At 45.0% G+C, this 15,919-nt stretch overlaps 1 protein-coding gene across 4 annotated transcripts in view; it reads right to left on the reverse strand.

Moving 5' to 3' along the window:
- Positions 1 to 15,919, reverse strand: part of dlgap4b (discs, large (Drosophila) homolog-associated protein 4b) — a 153,328-nt gene that overhangs the window by 54,315 nt on the left and 83,094 nt on the right. For 3 of the 4 annotated variants that reach the window (XM_085273527.1, XM_085273525.1, XM_085273526.1), the window contains exon 3: positions 5,263 to 5,311. The gene's annotated coding sequence lies outside the window, so the exon portion shown is untranslated. Of the gene's footprint in view, positions 1 to 5,229; positions 5,312 to 15,919 lie in introns of all 4 variants that reach the window. The other variant, XM_085273524.1, reaches the window with a different exon arrangement.

Raw genomic sequence — 15,919 nt, forward strand, 5'->3', positions numbered from 1 at the left:
CCACCCCCATGCTTCACAGTAGGTATGGTGTTCTTGGGATGCAACTCAGTATTCTTCTTCCTCCAAACACGACGAGTTGAGTTTATACCAAAAAGTTCTACTTTGGTTTCATCTGACCACATGACATTCTCCCAATCCTCTGCTGTATCATCCATGTGCTCTCTGGCAAACTTCAGACGGGCCTGGACATGCACTGGCTTCAGCAGCGGAACACGTCTGGCACTGCGGGATTTGATTCCCTGCCGTTGTAGTGTGTTACTGATGGTGACCTTTGTTACTTTGGTCCCAGCTCTCTGCAGGTCATTCACCAGGTCCCCCCGTGTGGTTCTGGGATCTTTGCTCACCGTTCTCATGATCATTTTGACCCCACGGGATGAGATCTTGCGTGGAGCCCCAGATCGAGGGAGATTATCAGTGGTCTTGTATGTCTTCCATTTTCTGATGATTGCTCCCACAGTTGATTTTTTCACACCAAGCTGCTTGCCTATTGTAGATTCACTCTTCCCAGTCTGGTGCAGGTCTACAATACTTTTCCTGGTGTCCTTCGAAAGCTCTTTGGTCTTGGCCATGGCGGAGTTTGGAGTCTGACTGTTTGAGGCTGTGGACAGGTGTCTTTTATACAGATGATGAGTTCAAACAGGTGCCATTCATACAGGTAACGAGTGGGGGACAGAAAAGCTTCTTACAGAAGACGTTACAGGTCTGTGAGAGCCAGAGATTTTCCTTGTTTGAGGTGACCAAATACTTATTTTCCACCCTGATTTACGAATAAATTCTTTACAAATCCTACCATGTGGATTCATGGATTTTTTTTTCACATTCTGTCTCTCACAGTTGAAGTGTACCTCTGGTGCAAATTACTGACCTCTGTCATCATTTTAAGTGGGGGAACTTGCACAATCGGTGGCTGACTAAATACTTTTTTGCCCCACTGTACATCTCATCTCTGGGGATGAAACAGCATTTCATTTTTGCTTTTTAGGTATCTAGCAACAAAGGATAGAAAAACGGAATGGTGCATGTCACAGTTACGATGTGATTGTGTGCAGCATATTAAAAGGCAGCAGGAAATGGGATGAAATAATCTGCATTCTCTGGAAGAGATAGTTTATATCCTATGTGTAGGACAGTAAGAGCCCTTTAATGCTAAAAATGATTTCCACGCTTGCTTCTTACTGTCTGCACACATAAGAGGCTTTTTAATAGCAAAGGATGAGCTCTTCATATTGCAAGTGCATAGAGAGACAAAACAGGAGTGGGAAAGTGAAGAGACAAAAGAAGTTTTACACTGGGATTGGGTAAAATTGCCACAGTCTTCCTGTTCTTGTGTGCAGACAACTAGGGCAGAGTAATGCATCAATCATGACTGTGCACTGCAGCCCCGCTCTCAACCCTACCTTCTCAGAGCGTGCTCAGTTTTGATCACAATGTTTCAGTACTGCAGTTGCACCCCTTTTCCTCCTTTCTTCACAAAGCCGTCATTGTTCATATTATTTCTTGTCAAATGCTGCTTGAATTGAAAAAAAGATTTGTGTGGTTAATTTTTTATCAGTGCACTTTTGGTACACATGTACGATACAAAAGCCTGTGTCGAATGCAAACTTTGGATCCAATTTCAACACCTCTAGCATGGCCTATTGTTAGTGTGATGTCTGCTATACCCTCTCATCCTCAACCCCAGGGAGACTCCCATCAGGGGTGTTATGGAATGGATTGAGAGAAGACCTGTGATTGGAGTTTCCTGTTATCTCCTTACCACAGCAACACAGCTGGCAGGACCACTGTTTCTGCAGGAAAGTGGCTGTATGTGTGAACATGTGTGCCGATGTGTTGGCCTGAAGAAGTGTCTGTTCATTTGCCTGTGAGTATAAATGTCAAGGGCCATATCTGCATACTAATGCATTTCTCTGTGTGTATGTGTGACGTGATATAAGAAAACATAAAGACTGCATCGTCTTTGTGTATGTTTTTAGGGGTATATACACTGAGTATATAAGAGCTAGTCAGCTTTTGGATATATGCTGTGTCCTAATCCTTCATTTAAATATGGACACAGTGTAAAACTTCCATTAAAATGTGACATTGCAGACACAATGCTAAATATTACAACTGCGGTTTCTCTATTTTCACGGTTTAACATTATTACATTACACAGTTATGCCAGATTTGTACTAAAAGTTGATATCTGTGGTCATTTTTGTCTCTATACTTACCCACTACATATATATATATATATATATATATATATATATATATATATATAAGGAAATAAACTGGTAGAAAAATAGGGCAAGCTGTTTCCCAGAGAATCAACAAGCTTAAATAGGCAGATAATTTAATTTATTTAACCAAAAATAAGAATGGGAAAAACCCTTCAAATTATAGACATTTCTAGAATAATGAGAAATGTTCCTTAGGATGAATTTCTTAGTTGATTAAATGTGGCAAAAACCCAAATAAACTGACTTATGTAAGAAGAGGAAAGCACGCAAGAAACAATCAGGATGTAATGGACAAGGTCAAAAATACAGTTTGAATCTAATTAAAATCATCTAATTTTAAACGCCATCAATATTTCAAACACTGTGCAACACACATAATATTGAATTTACACAATGTTTGGTGAGTGTGGCTAACCTTCTCTGCAGTTTTACATCAACTAACATGTTTGCAATGAATGTGACCCTAATAAATGAATGAATGAATGCCCAACTGTGCTGTTTTTATGAGACGTCTAAAATGTAACTCACTTTTCCACCTTGCTGGTTTACAACATCCTGGCACGGACACATGAGAGGCTGCTGACTTGCAATCCTAGTGAGAAAATATTATTATCCACCTTTGAGGGCTTCAGTTCTACAGAGTGTTTTATGGGTTCAACATAGTTCTCTGTTGGCACTGTTGGCACTTGATCAATAAAGTATTCTGATTCTGATTCTGATTCTGATCGGCAGACAGCAGGGAACGCCTGTTGCCAGAAAGAGGAAGTATCGAAAGGATGTGGTGCTGATCCTCCAGCCAACTCCACAGAGGAGCAAAGTTACAAAATACAAAGAGCTGAAGTGAAACCAAGTGTTAAAAACAATGAAAAATGTCCACTGTAGCTACTGTCTGTGCTTTTTTTATTTTTATAATCACTGATTTTTGTTATTGTTTGTTCTTCTATTACTGTCACTCTCTTTCCTGTTTCAGCCCACTTGTCAATCAATCGACATCTGACCCACACAGAGTTGAGCTAGGCGGTGTTGGCTTTCTGAAGCTCTGCATGGGAATGTTTGCATGGGTTGAAAGCCATCTCTGTAGGGTCCATAAGCAGTTACCTATTAAAACAGACACAACTGTCTGTTTTAATGATTGATGCTAATGCTAGCCACCCTGGCTTGGTAGGGAAAGATTTGTGTTCCCAGATTAGCTGTGAGTGGCTGCTGGCAGGTACATGGCTAAAGCCCCAACCACATAGGGCTAGAGATCAGTTAGAGACATACTGGTAAATACCGGTTGCTAGGAAAAATGTGTATTCCCTGATAGACTTTGATGGGTAACTGGAGGTTGCTGGAAATCGCTAGGTGAAATTGGTCAAAAATTGGTCATCTTTGAGATGGTGCTCCACTGAAAACTTCCTTGTGATTTCTTTGGTTGTTGCAGATTGCTGATGTTGCCCATAGAAGATGCTGATTTGTCTGCAAAACACTTGCCAGCTACTCACTAAATTGTAGTGAAACTGTGATGGGTATAGGACAAATAAGTAAAAAGTGGATCTTTTTGAAATTTGTTGGTTTCAGTGTAAGGCACAGCTTTTATTTTGAAGGAGAGTGCTCTCTGTTTCATTATAGCTTGGTGTTTAATTAGCAAATGTTTGCACATAAGCCAACATCTTTCATGTAAACAAAGGGAGACCTTGGCAATCCGCTAGCCCCTAAAGTAATCACAAAGAAGTTTTTGGTGTAGAATTCTCTCTGCTACCCATTTCACTCAGCGACAGCCAGCAGCCTCCAACAACTCCTCGCCAACCATTCAGGAAATACACAGGAGGTCGTCGAACAGTCTCTAGGGCCTAAGCTTATTACTCACGGTCTTCAGTAGTTGAATTTCTAGCCGCGGTTACAGTAAATGTGCCCCCAAAAAGCTGAATATTTACCACCATTAACACAAAGTCATTGACTAGCATATAAAGCATTTAGCTACTAATGACTTAGCTTTTCCCTCCAGAGTTAGCGAAGAAACAAAGCGTAAATGCTGAAAGCTGATTTTATAATTGCCTAGTAAACAAAATGCAAATGATGTGTCTGCTAATTCTCATAGTTTATAAGTGGGAAACATACTATATGATCGCCATTAAATAATACCAGATAGTCAACAGATTTTTGAACTGCCCCAAGCTGTCCACACAAAATAAATCATTACAATGTTTACAGGACAATATGACACAAACGCAATGCTTTTGCAGTGTCTTTGTTATCTAGTCTTGAGTCAAACCTTGAAACAAAAGACCACACTGGGTGCCACTCCTGTCAGCTAAGAACAGAAAACAGGCTGCATTTCACACCGGGTCATAATATGATACAAATGGGACGTTTTTGCAGTGCTTTTGTTGTGTGGGCCTCAGCTTGCTACAGCATGCTTTTAGAAGTGAATGCACTATGAAAGACCGCAGCATAGACTTCACCCTAAAATCCCATGTGTACAGCTGCGGTGCTTCTCTGAAAGTTACAGCTTCTTATCTTTTTCTGTAAGCAGCACTGAGCGACTATACTGCCTCAAGAACTGCTTCAAAGCGACAACAGCAGTTTCCAGGTATACAGAGTGCCAGTCTTGCAGGGCTTTAAATGGAAGCACCGAATCTCCTGGAAAACCCACTGTAAAGTCTCAAATCCTCATCCATTATTGATAGAGCCTTAAGCCTTCCATGCACTTGGGATGACAAACTAAAACCAAAGGCGGCGAGTCCGTAGCACCATACAGAGGGAAAGGGTATTGTTTGAAATTTGAATTTCAATCGTTTCTCCTGAGGAGTGTCATCCTTTGATGTCCCACCAGAATGTCTGCAAGGGATAGCAATTAGCTGCTAATAAATTAGTGTATGTCAGCGGCAAACTCTGTCCCTGATGGGTAGTGAGGTGAAGTGAGGGATAGGTTTGGGGTACAAGGTTATCACTCTGTGCATGCACGAGTGTTTGTGTACTCAATTATAACTTTCAGTCAGTTTAATTAATTTAAAAGCAACATTACCAGCGAAGCGCTGAGGTCAGCCAAGGGACTTACATTGGCAGCTCATTTCTCAGAAGCCTCGATCTGAGTTGGTGGAGCTCTTCTGGAAGATATACAAAGAAAAAGTGTTTCAACATTTCTGTCTGTTATGAACTCATATAATCATGTCATGCTTTCCTTGTTAAGTGACAAGAAAACCTAAGCTGTTTTGCGAAAGACACCTACACACACACACACACACACACACATATTATACCCACGGGGAGCACACAGAGCTGAGGATAAGGCTTTGCCATGCAGCATTGCAAATCAGGACAAAATATACTGATTGTGAACCAGTGCCTGAGGGCAACTTGTATGCAGGCTCAGGCCAGCAAAGTAGCAAGCAGCTCCACCTTTTTGTCTCTGCTTTACGCCCGAGTGTCCTACTTTCGCTCTCTTTTGCCTCTCCCACACCTTGGAGGATATTACAAAGGCACAGAGTTGCTTTAGGACATTTCAATCATGGCAATCTCCCACTCATTCATATTCCTGTTGGTTTTATAACACCTGCAGTGTTACAGAAACTATGACAGCGTGGGATCACAAATTTTTTGACCCCAGGCCTTTCAAAGCAGTCCGTCCACTCACTGTTTTGTCCTATGTGGACTCTGTGATATAATAGACTCCACACAGAGGAGTATGATCAGTGCTTGGACAAAAAAAGTCTCTCTGTCGACAGCTTTCTTTTTAATTTCATGTTGCCTTAGTTAGGAAAAGAAGAGAAGGAGTTCAGGCTTCTCACCGGAAAGTACAAAAGGTCCACACTTTGACAAGTGCCATCAAAAATCCTGGGAGAACCACCCTCGAAGGTCAGGCATCAAACGGCATCCCAGAACTCTTATTTTGCATTATGGATTGAGCTTCTCCTCAGGACTTCAGTGAAAAGAAGGCTTTGTTCATCAATGCCACAAGGACTAAAATATACAGTTGGTAGAAGGGCACAACCTTGGTGTTAGTATTCAGTGTGCAGAATGTGTCATGCCAAGGCTTCATCCTGAAGTATGACAACTTTCGAAAATATTCTCTTTGATGTTTTTACGCATTCATGTGGGAAGCAAACAAAGAGTGTGGATGCCACACAAACAACACAAACATACAATGCAAACGAAGATACAGAACCCGCCCATAAGATCTTTCGTGCAGGTTTAAAGACAACAGCAAAGTTTAGACATAAATATATATAAATGAGCTGTCAGTCAGAACTGTCATGGTCCTGCGACCATGACTCAGTGACTTTATGTTTATGTTCTTTATTGTTATTACTTTCATTATTATTCATGGCTGTTTTGGGATGGTTTGTGTTTGGGATTTTAGACACTGGGTTCTGGGTTTGTGCTCCCTCTGTTGGTCCCTGGTGTTAGTGTTCCCCTGTCTCGTCAGGTTAATCAGGTCCAGCTGTTTCCCCCACCTGTGTGTGATTTCCCAGTGTCTCTTTGTGTACTTATAGTGTGTGATTTCCTCTGCTCCTCGTCGCGTCGTCTGTGTTCATACCCTGTGAAATCCCCTGCGTGCTCTCCCTGCTGTTCTCCCTTCATGTTCAGGTTTGCCACTCCTTTGTGTAGTTTCACCCAGTTTAGTTCATCCTTAGTTCTGTTTTGCCATCTCCACTTTATGTTTGATATTGTCAATAAATCGCCTTCACATCTGAGTAAGTGCTGCATTTGAGTCCTCCTTTCCACTCTTCACACGGCCGCTGCCCCGGACCGTGACAGTACGACGCGACCACAACATGGACCCAGCAGCGCTTAACCCGTCCAAGGAGCTACGGGAGAATCTAATCGATGCCACACAGGTGCTTATTGACCTGTGGCTGGAAAACCCGGGCGGGGAGTCCCAGCGCGCTATAGAGGCTGGGACTCCCCAGGCTGTTGTTTTTTAAACACTCCCAGGTCCTCTGGCAAAGGCGGAGGCCTCGCCTGTGTTTTTAAATCTGTTTATGACTGCCATCAGATTTCTTTTTCCTCTTTTTCCAGCTTTGAACTACAGCTTTTTAAACTAAACTCATCCACTCCGTTACTGATTGCAGTGGTATATCGTCCTCCCAAATTTAACAAGGACTTTATCAGTGAGTTTGGGGAATTCCTTTCAGGGCTTTCAGTAGATTTCGATCATTTTCTTATTGTTGGTGACCTGAATATTCATGTGTGCTGTCCATCTAAACCCCTGGTTAGAGACTTTGTTTCACTGTTGGATTCCTTCAACCTTACTCAGTGTGTGTCTGGCTCCACACATGAGAAGGGTCACACTTTGGACCTTGTCATGTCTCACGGCTTGGGTATCCACATCTCTGAAATTTGTGAGAGTGCGTGTATCTCCGATCATTTTCCTGTTCTATTTTCTGCCACTGCACATTGTTCTGATGCTGCAGTTAAACCTCCTTCACGCCGTCACCGGATCATCAATACCCATGTACCATCTCAGTTTTCTGCTGCTTTTAGCAACTCTGAGCTCTCCACGGTGGACTGGATTGATTCCTTGTGTGCAGAAGATTTAACTGCTCTTTTCAACTCAACATGTACTTCTATTTTGGACCTCATCGCTCCCCTAAAAACACTCCGTCCCAAAGCTCACGCTGAACCCTGGATTACAGACTCTGTTCGTGCTCTCAGGCGCACCTGTAGGTGTGCTGAGAGAAAATGGAAAAAGGACAAGCTGCACATTTCTTTTAATATCCTCAGAGACTCTCTTTCAACCTATCAGAAAGCCGTTAAAGAGGCCAAGTCCTCCTACATATCAAACCTGGTTAGCAGTAGTGTCCATAAACCTCAGACTCTGTTTCGTGTTTTAAATTCCATTGTAAATCCTTACACATCCACCAGCCTCACACCTTCTGCCACCCTCTGTAATGACTTTCTAAAGTTCTTTGTAAACAAGATTTCCTCCCTGCAGTCTGTCATTCCATCTTCACCTTCCAATCCCTGTGTTTTGTCTTTGTGCCATTCTGCCTTTAATCAGTTCGAACCAATCTCTCTCTCTCTCAGCTGCATGAAATAGTCTGCAAGGTTAAGACTACCAACTGTTCCACCGATGCTATCCCCTCTCGGCTTCTGAAGCAGGTTCTGGACTCAGTCGGACCTTTCCTTCTGGTCCTGATCAATGCCTGCCTCAGTGCTGGTTGTTTTCCAACACCCTTCAAGCACGCTGTTGTTCAACCTCTCCTTAAAAAGCCTAATCTAGATCCATCCCTACTCTCTAACTATAGGCCCATTTCCAACCTCCCTTTTCTGTCTAAAGTACTGGAACGAGCCGCCCTCACGCAGCTCCAGCTATTTCTTGACAATAACAATCTCTATGAGAAGTTCCAGTCTGGTTTTAGAGCTCGGCATAGCACAGAAACCGCCCTTCTGAGAGTTTTTAATGATTTGCTTTTAACTGTTGACTCTGGTTGTGCTGCTGTCTTAGTAACCCTGGACCTGACAGCAGCCTTCGACACTGTTGATCACAACATACTGCTATCCCGCCTTCAACATTGTGTCGGTTTAAAGGGCACTGTCTTAAAGTTTTTCCAGTCCTATTTGAATAATAGGAGTTTTTCTGTTCACCTTGGTGAACTGTCATCTCCCAGAGCTCCTTTAACCTGTGGCGTACCTCAGGGGTCCATACTAGGCCCCCTGTTGTTTATTCTGTACTTGCTCCCTCTGGGCGATGTGCTCCGTAAACATAATGTGTCCTTCCACATCTTTGCCGATGATATTCAGATCTACCTCCCTCTGAGGTTGAACTGCAATGTTTCTTTGCAGCCGCTACTCTCCTGCTTGTCTGACATTAAGACTTGGATGACTCTTAACTTCTTACACCTTAATGAAAGCAAAACTGAAGTCATTGTGTTTGGGCTTCCTAAAGATCCCAACTTCTCTCTTGACTTTTTGGGACCCCTAACCTCCGATTGCACTTCTTCCATTAAGAGTCTTGGTGTTATTTTTGACAATGCTTTTAAACTTGATAAACAAATTAGCTCTGTAGTTAAGGGATCTTTTTATCATTTGCGGATTTTAGCCAAAGTCAAGTCTTACCTTTGCAGGAACGATCTAGAAAGAGTGGTCCATGCTTTTATTACTTCACGGCTAGACTACTGCAATTCCCTCTATGCTGGCCTAGATCGTTCCTGTCTACATCGCCTTCAACTGGTGCAGAACGCTGCCGCTCGCCTGTTGACCGGTTCAAAAAAAGAGACCACATCACTCCGGTTCTCTGCTCTCTCCACTGGCTCCCAGTTGCCTTTAGGATTGATTTTAAAATCTTATTGCTGGCTTTTAAGGTTTTAAATGGCACTGCACCTTCTTACCTGTCAGAACTCCTTAGTACTTATCGCCCCAGGAGATCTTTGAGGTCAGCCGACCTGATGCTTTTAGATGTTCCCAGGTATAAATTAAAGACAAAGGGAGAGAGGGCGTTTGCTGTGGCTGCACCCAGACTGTGGAACAGTTTACCTCCTCACGTCAGACTCTCCAAAAGCCTAGAAACTTTTAAAACCGCTCTTAAAACTCACCTCTTTTCATTGGCTTTTAGAAAGGTTTAATTTATTTGTTTTATATATTTTTATTTTATTTTTATCAGCGAGGTGTTATTACGAAATTGTGTTCTATTGTATTTTTATCTGTATTTACTGTACAGCACTTTGGTCAGCCTTGGTTGTTTTTAAATGTGCTCTATAAATAAACTTGACTTGACTTGACTTGACTATAGAGAGGCGGCTACAGCGTCTGGTGACCGGTCTCCCATGGCTTCTAGACTCGTTATGTCCGTGGGAGCGGAAGTTTCTCCTTTTGGACCTCGGACTACACCCCCCGTCTGCATTCACTTTCGAGCAGCCCGATGCGGTGAGTCAGCGGGATGCATTGCTTTCCCCAGTTTCCGGGACTTTGTTTTCTGGGGCTATTCAGAGCGGGATGGGAGACTGTATGGATCGCTTACCTACCTTCGTGGTAACGGATCCTTCCCAAGTGGGCGTGTACAAACCCGCTGCAAAACTGACAGACTGTGTCTCTGCCGCTCCTTCTGAGCCAGGACTTTATTGTCATTCTCCGGCTCAGTTCTGTGTCCAGCCACAAGCTTCCCAGTCTGTAGCTCAACCATTAGCCTCCCTTAAGCCACAATTTTCACACTGTTTTTCCACCGCTGTTTCTGAGCAGGGAGACAAACTGTTTCACTACGGATCTGTTCCTCAAAAGCTGGCTACATTAGAGACTATTGCTCACTCCGGGGCTTCCCCAGAGGCTGGGTTTCTGCCCTCAGCTTACTCTGGACCCCTGGAGGCCACGATGCCAGCTGTGAACTGCACCGGGCTGTCACTGCCTGAGCAGGGTCAGTGCTCTGCGCAGCTGCAGCCCTCCTTATGTGTGCCGGAGGCCCGCGTGCCTACTGGTTTTGTTTCATGTGTGCCGGAGGCCCACGTGCCTACTGGTTTTGTTTCATATGTGCCAGAGGCCCACGTGCCTACTGGTTTTGTTTCATGTGTGCCGGGGGCCCCGGTGCCCACTGGTTCTGCGGCTGTTTTCGCTGGGGGGCCCGAGGAGCCTGTCCAGCCTCCTGTTTCGCCTGCTGGGGGGCCCGAGGAGCCCGTCCAGCCGTCCAGCCTCCTGTTTTGCCTGCTGGGGGGCCCGAGGAGCCCGTCCAGCCTCCTGTTTCGCCTGCTGGGGGGCCCGAGGAGCCTGTCCAGCCTCCTGCTTCTCCACCTGTGGCTGCTTCTCCACCTGTGGCTGCTTCTCCACCTGTGACTGCAGCGCCGCCTCCTGCAGTACCACCACCGGCAGTGCTACCGCCTGCTACGGCCACACCTCAGCCTGAGGACGCATCCTCACCTGGCCCGGCTTCATCCTCGCCTGGTCCAGCTGCAGCTTCATCCTCGCCTGGTCCAGCTTCAGTTTCATCCTCGCCTGGCCCGGCTTCATCCTCGCCTGGCCCGGCTTCATCCTCGCCTGGCCCGGCCTCATCCTCGCCTGGCCCGGCCTCATCCACGCCTGGCCCGGCCTCATCCACGCCTGGCCCGGCTTCATCCACGCCTGGTCCGGCTTCATCCTCAGCTTCATCCTCGCCTGATTCTGGTCCAGCTTCATCCTCACCTGGCCCAGCTTCAGCTACAGCTTCGCCCGGCCCAGCTTCAGCTACAGCTTCATCCTCGCCCGGTCCGGCTTCAGCCTCGTCTGGTCCAGCCTTCGTGTCTGCATCTTCGTCTGGTCCAGCTTCAGTCTCGCCCGGTCCTGGTCCGGCTTCGTCCCTGCCTGGTCCGGCTTCATCCTCGTCTGGTCCAGCCTTTGTGCCCGCATCCTCGTCTGGTCCAGCCTTTGTGCCCGCATCCTCGTCTGGTCCAGCCTTCGTGCCCGCATCCTCGGCCACAGCATCCTCATCTTCACCCGCAGAGCCTGGTCCAGCCTCCGCTTCAGCGTCCTCTTCAGCTTCGCCTGGTCCAGCCTCAGCTTCAGCGTCCTCATCAGCCCCGCCTGGTCCAGCCTCCGTGTCTGCATCCTCGTCTGGTCCAGCCTCCGTGTCTGCATCATCATCTCCGCCTGCTGCGGTCCCGGCTTCCGTGCCCTCAGCCTCGCCTGGCCCAGCCTCGTTTGGGTCTGGAGCTAAACGGCCGTTTTCTGGACCGCTGGCTAGGCTACTGGCCGGGCGCCGTCACCTGAGCGGCCGCCGTTGCCTTCCGCACGGCCGGCCCCCGGACCCTCTTCGCCTGAGCGGCCGCCGTTGCCTTCCGGCCGGCCCCCGGACCCTCTTCGCCTGAGCGGCCGCCGTTGCCTTCCGCACGGCCGGCCTCCTGAACCTTTTGTGCGCCTCCACGGCCTTCTTCGTGGCCGGCCTCCTGAACTGTCCCATCCTGGCCTCCTGTGTTATCGGGCCCCTGGCCGGCCACCTGAACTGTGTTTTGGACTCTGCTCCCCTGTGAGTTTTTTTTTGTGAACATTTGTTTGGGACTCTGGGGCCTCCGTCTTTGGTCTTGGCCCGGTCCCTCCGTCCTGGGCCCCCTGCCGCCCGCCCGGATCTGGTGGTGTGTTTCTGTGGCTGTCGGGGGCCAGCCCTTGAGGGGGGGGGGGGGGGGGTACTGTCATGGTCCTGCGACCATGACTCAGTGACTTTATGTTTATGTTCTTTATTGTTATTACTTTCATTATTATTCATGGCTGTTTTGGGATGGTTTGTGTTTGGGATTTTAGACACTGGGTTCTGGGTTTGTGCTCCTTCTGTTGGTCCCTGGTGTTAGTGTTCCCCTGTCTCGTCAGGTTAATCAGGTCCAGCTGTTTCCCCCACCTGTGTGTGATTTCCCAGTGTCTCTTCGTGTACTTATAGTGTGTGATTTCCTCTGCTCCTCGTCGCGTCGTCTGTGTTCATACCCTGTGAAATCCCCTGCGTGCTCTCCCTGCTGTTCTCCCTTCATGTTCAGGTTTGCCACTCCTTTGTGTAGTTTCACCCAGTTTAGTTCATCCTTAGTTCTGTTTTGCCATCTCCACTTTATGTTTGATATTGTCAATAAATCGCCTTCACATCTGAGTAAGTGCTGCATTTGAGTCCTCCTTTCCACTCTTCACACGGCCGCTGCCCCGGACCGTGACAAGAACTGATGAGAGTAGGTTATGTTTAAAATAGATGAGGGTAATTAAAATTCAAAATATCCTGTTTGAGCAATTTTAAATCTGGTCACCCGGATCCAGGGTTAATCTCATGAAAACGCCATAACCGCATTAACGCCGCAAATCTCCGTTAGCGAGTTGACAAGCCGTGCGTGGGGCTGCACGACGTCAATGCATTAGTGCGGTTAGCCCGTTAACGCGTTAGCGCCGTCCAGTCCCATGCACGGGGCGATCCGCGTCAACTCGATAACGGAGATTTGCGGCGTTAATGCGGTTATGGCGTTAACGTCATTTTAACGAAATTAAAGCTGACAGCAGTAGTAATAAATTTCTGGCAACTTATACTATGTGGGTAAGTTTTAGAGAGAAATGCATGCCACATCTGCATTTCTATCAGTGCGACAACAGTCCTGTGAGGGAACAGTAGTTATTTTAAATTAAAACATTGACCAGTGACTTTAATATTCAGAATTGAGGCGGTCTAATATTATAACTCTGTTGATCAAAAGAGTTATGTTTTCTCAGCCACGATGCCTTTTTGCACACGTAAACTGTAATTCTTTCAGACATTTGAATGCACGGAACCGTGAACTAACTGAGCTGGTAACCTCAAAGTGTTACATATTTCTATGGGCAAAACAATGTTAGTGGTGACCCCTGACAACCTCAACATCTTGTCATACCCCTAAGTATCAGAAAAATAGTAGAACCTATTAAAGCACTGTCAAAATGGCAAAGTTATTTCTGAGCAGATTATCAAACTAATGGATGAGTTTAAAGTTGCTTGACAGCATGGGAGTGTCCCTGTTGTTGGCATCAGTGACATGATACAGCAGGCTTCAGCCACATTCAGAGGTGGACCCTTATAGAAAATGCCATGTTCCTAAACCACAACTCAGAAACGGCTATAGACACAGCATTGGGCCTTGAACATCCACAATCATTGTGAAATATGTAGGAGAAAAACAAACACACACACACACACACACACACACACACACACACACACACACACACACACACACACAGGTTAGCTTTGATTTTCGGGACAGAATCAACAAACACAAAACTCAAAAGTGCTGTGACCTTTTCTGATAAAATGTCAAGAAAAATTGCAAAGATGCAAACACACATACACACACACACACCTCTTAACAGTGTTAAAGGTCATCTCGTATTGGCTGTAAAGTGTTATTCAAAAGAATCTAAATGGCAAGAACAAGAACATAACCAAACCCGGCCCCTAACAAGAACAATCACCAGTATGGATCGCAGTTATTTTGACACAGAGTAAAAAATGTACCTACAGCTAATGTTTATGGTAAAGCTGATTCTTCTTCATGTTTCCCATGTGCAGTCACATGCACCTTAAGGATTTCTTCAACTCACTGAGAGAACAGACACATCTACACAACTTTAAAACCATTCACAGAGCACAGATGACCTTGAATGGAAGACAAATGAACTTTATGGAGTTTTATGCATTGAATTGTGAATGGGATTCATGCCAAACCACTCTTGCCTTGCTTCACTGCCCACTGCAAATTTGAAGGATTAATGTCAAAATGCACTTCACAGCACCAGGTTTGTTGCGGGCCAGAGTGAGATAAATTAGAAATGAGATTAGAAAACCGATTGAGGCGTCAGACTGGAGGGATCTGCTGATTAGGCTCTTCATTTATGGAATGCATTATAAATATCTGCTTTGGGAAATCTCTCCAGTGGGTGGAATGCATTGAACTGAACGTATGCAGAGGAATTTGTGATTATTAACCCTTTAAGACCTACCATAGAACCAAGTCCGCCAGGGCTTATATCATATTTATACATGCTGTAGTGCCATTTATTGGAGCATTTCAAGTTGATATACATCAATACAACTATTATAGCCCACATTTGAATAATATGTATGCATTAAGTGCATAGTAATTACATAAATTGCAAAAAAGTGCAATAAACTACAAAAAATTGAAAATCATTTTTGTTTTTTTTAGCATATATTTGTAGTTAGAGAAATTTAAGAGGCTTATCCCTCAAAACTGTAAATACCAAAAAGTTGCACAAAATAGTTTCCCACCACAGGATATTTATTTCAAGTGTCTTCATAGTTTTATTTTTGAAATACACCAATTTTTATATACTGCAGAAAAAACAAAAATAAATATTATAGTGCAAATTTGCAAAAAAACAGCATATGCATCAAAATAAACTATTTCCAGCAGTGCAATATGAGTCTTAAGCATCCCAGAAACGACACAGAAAGTCATAAAGTCAAACATAACCTTTAAAAACGCCAGTACAGGTTCGCAAGACCCTGATGGTAAAAAACTACATTTCCGCAAAATGGTGTCACTTCCGGTTTTGGGCAGGTCATGGTGGACATGCGATAGTTCGCGCTGATGGACGTAGGAAGTGTTACGAACAGCTGATCAGATCGGCAAAGCGTGTTTCTGGAATATTATGTTTTTGTTGCTGCAAGTGCTTTTTATGCAGTTTTTGCAAAGCTATATGTGGAAGGAAACCGTGACCTAGGACAAGCTGATGGCATAAGATGTAAGTACAACTCCTCCAGTTTCATATGCAAAAAAAATTATTGCGCTAGCTTATGTGGTTGCAGAGCTACCGGGATTTAGCAATAGTTACGCAAAACAGAGCGTGCCCGCTCTGACCGGCTTTAAAGGTTTAAGCTGGGCTAAATTAAGATCAATGTTTCTGATTTTGCAGGTAAATACACAAACTCACCACTTTTTAGGTACAGTTGTTCAACTATTCCTTCAAGCAAACATCTAATCAAACAAACATCTCAGTCAGTCGCTTGCCAACAACTTAATATATTTAGGTGTGAAGACATCTTCAAGATGACCTGCCGATGTTGAAATGGGGGAGTGTTCAGAGAAAAAGGTGATTTGAGTGACTTGAATGTGGCATGGTTGTTGTTGTAAGACGGGCTGGTCTGAGTATTTCAGGAACTATGCAGGAAAATCCCAGTAGATCAGCAAGTGTCTCTGAGGTTTGCAGAGAATGGTGTGAAAAACAGAAAATACCCTGGTTGCCTTTTGATGCCAGAGGTCAGAGGAGGCCAGGAGGGCGATAGTAACTCA

Source organism: Mchenga conophoros, linkage group LG5, assembly GCF_057382185.1.
Source record: "Mchenga conophoros isolate Kocher_MC1m ecotype Shallow Benthic linkage group LG5, M_conophoros_male_GT1.1, whole genome shotgun sequence".
In the NCBI taxonomy this organism is placed as follows: domain Eukaryota; kingdom Metazoa; phylum Chordata; class Actinopteri; order Cichliformes; family Cichlidae; genus Mchenga; species Mchenga conophoros.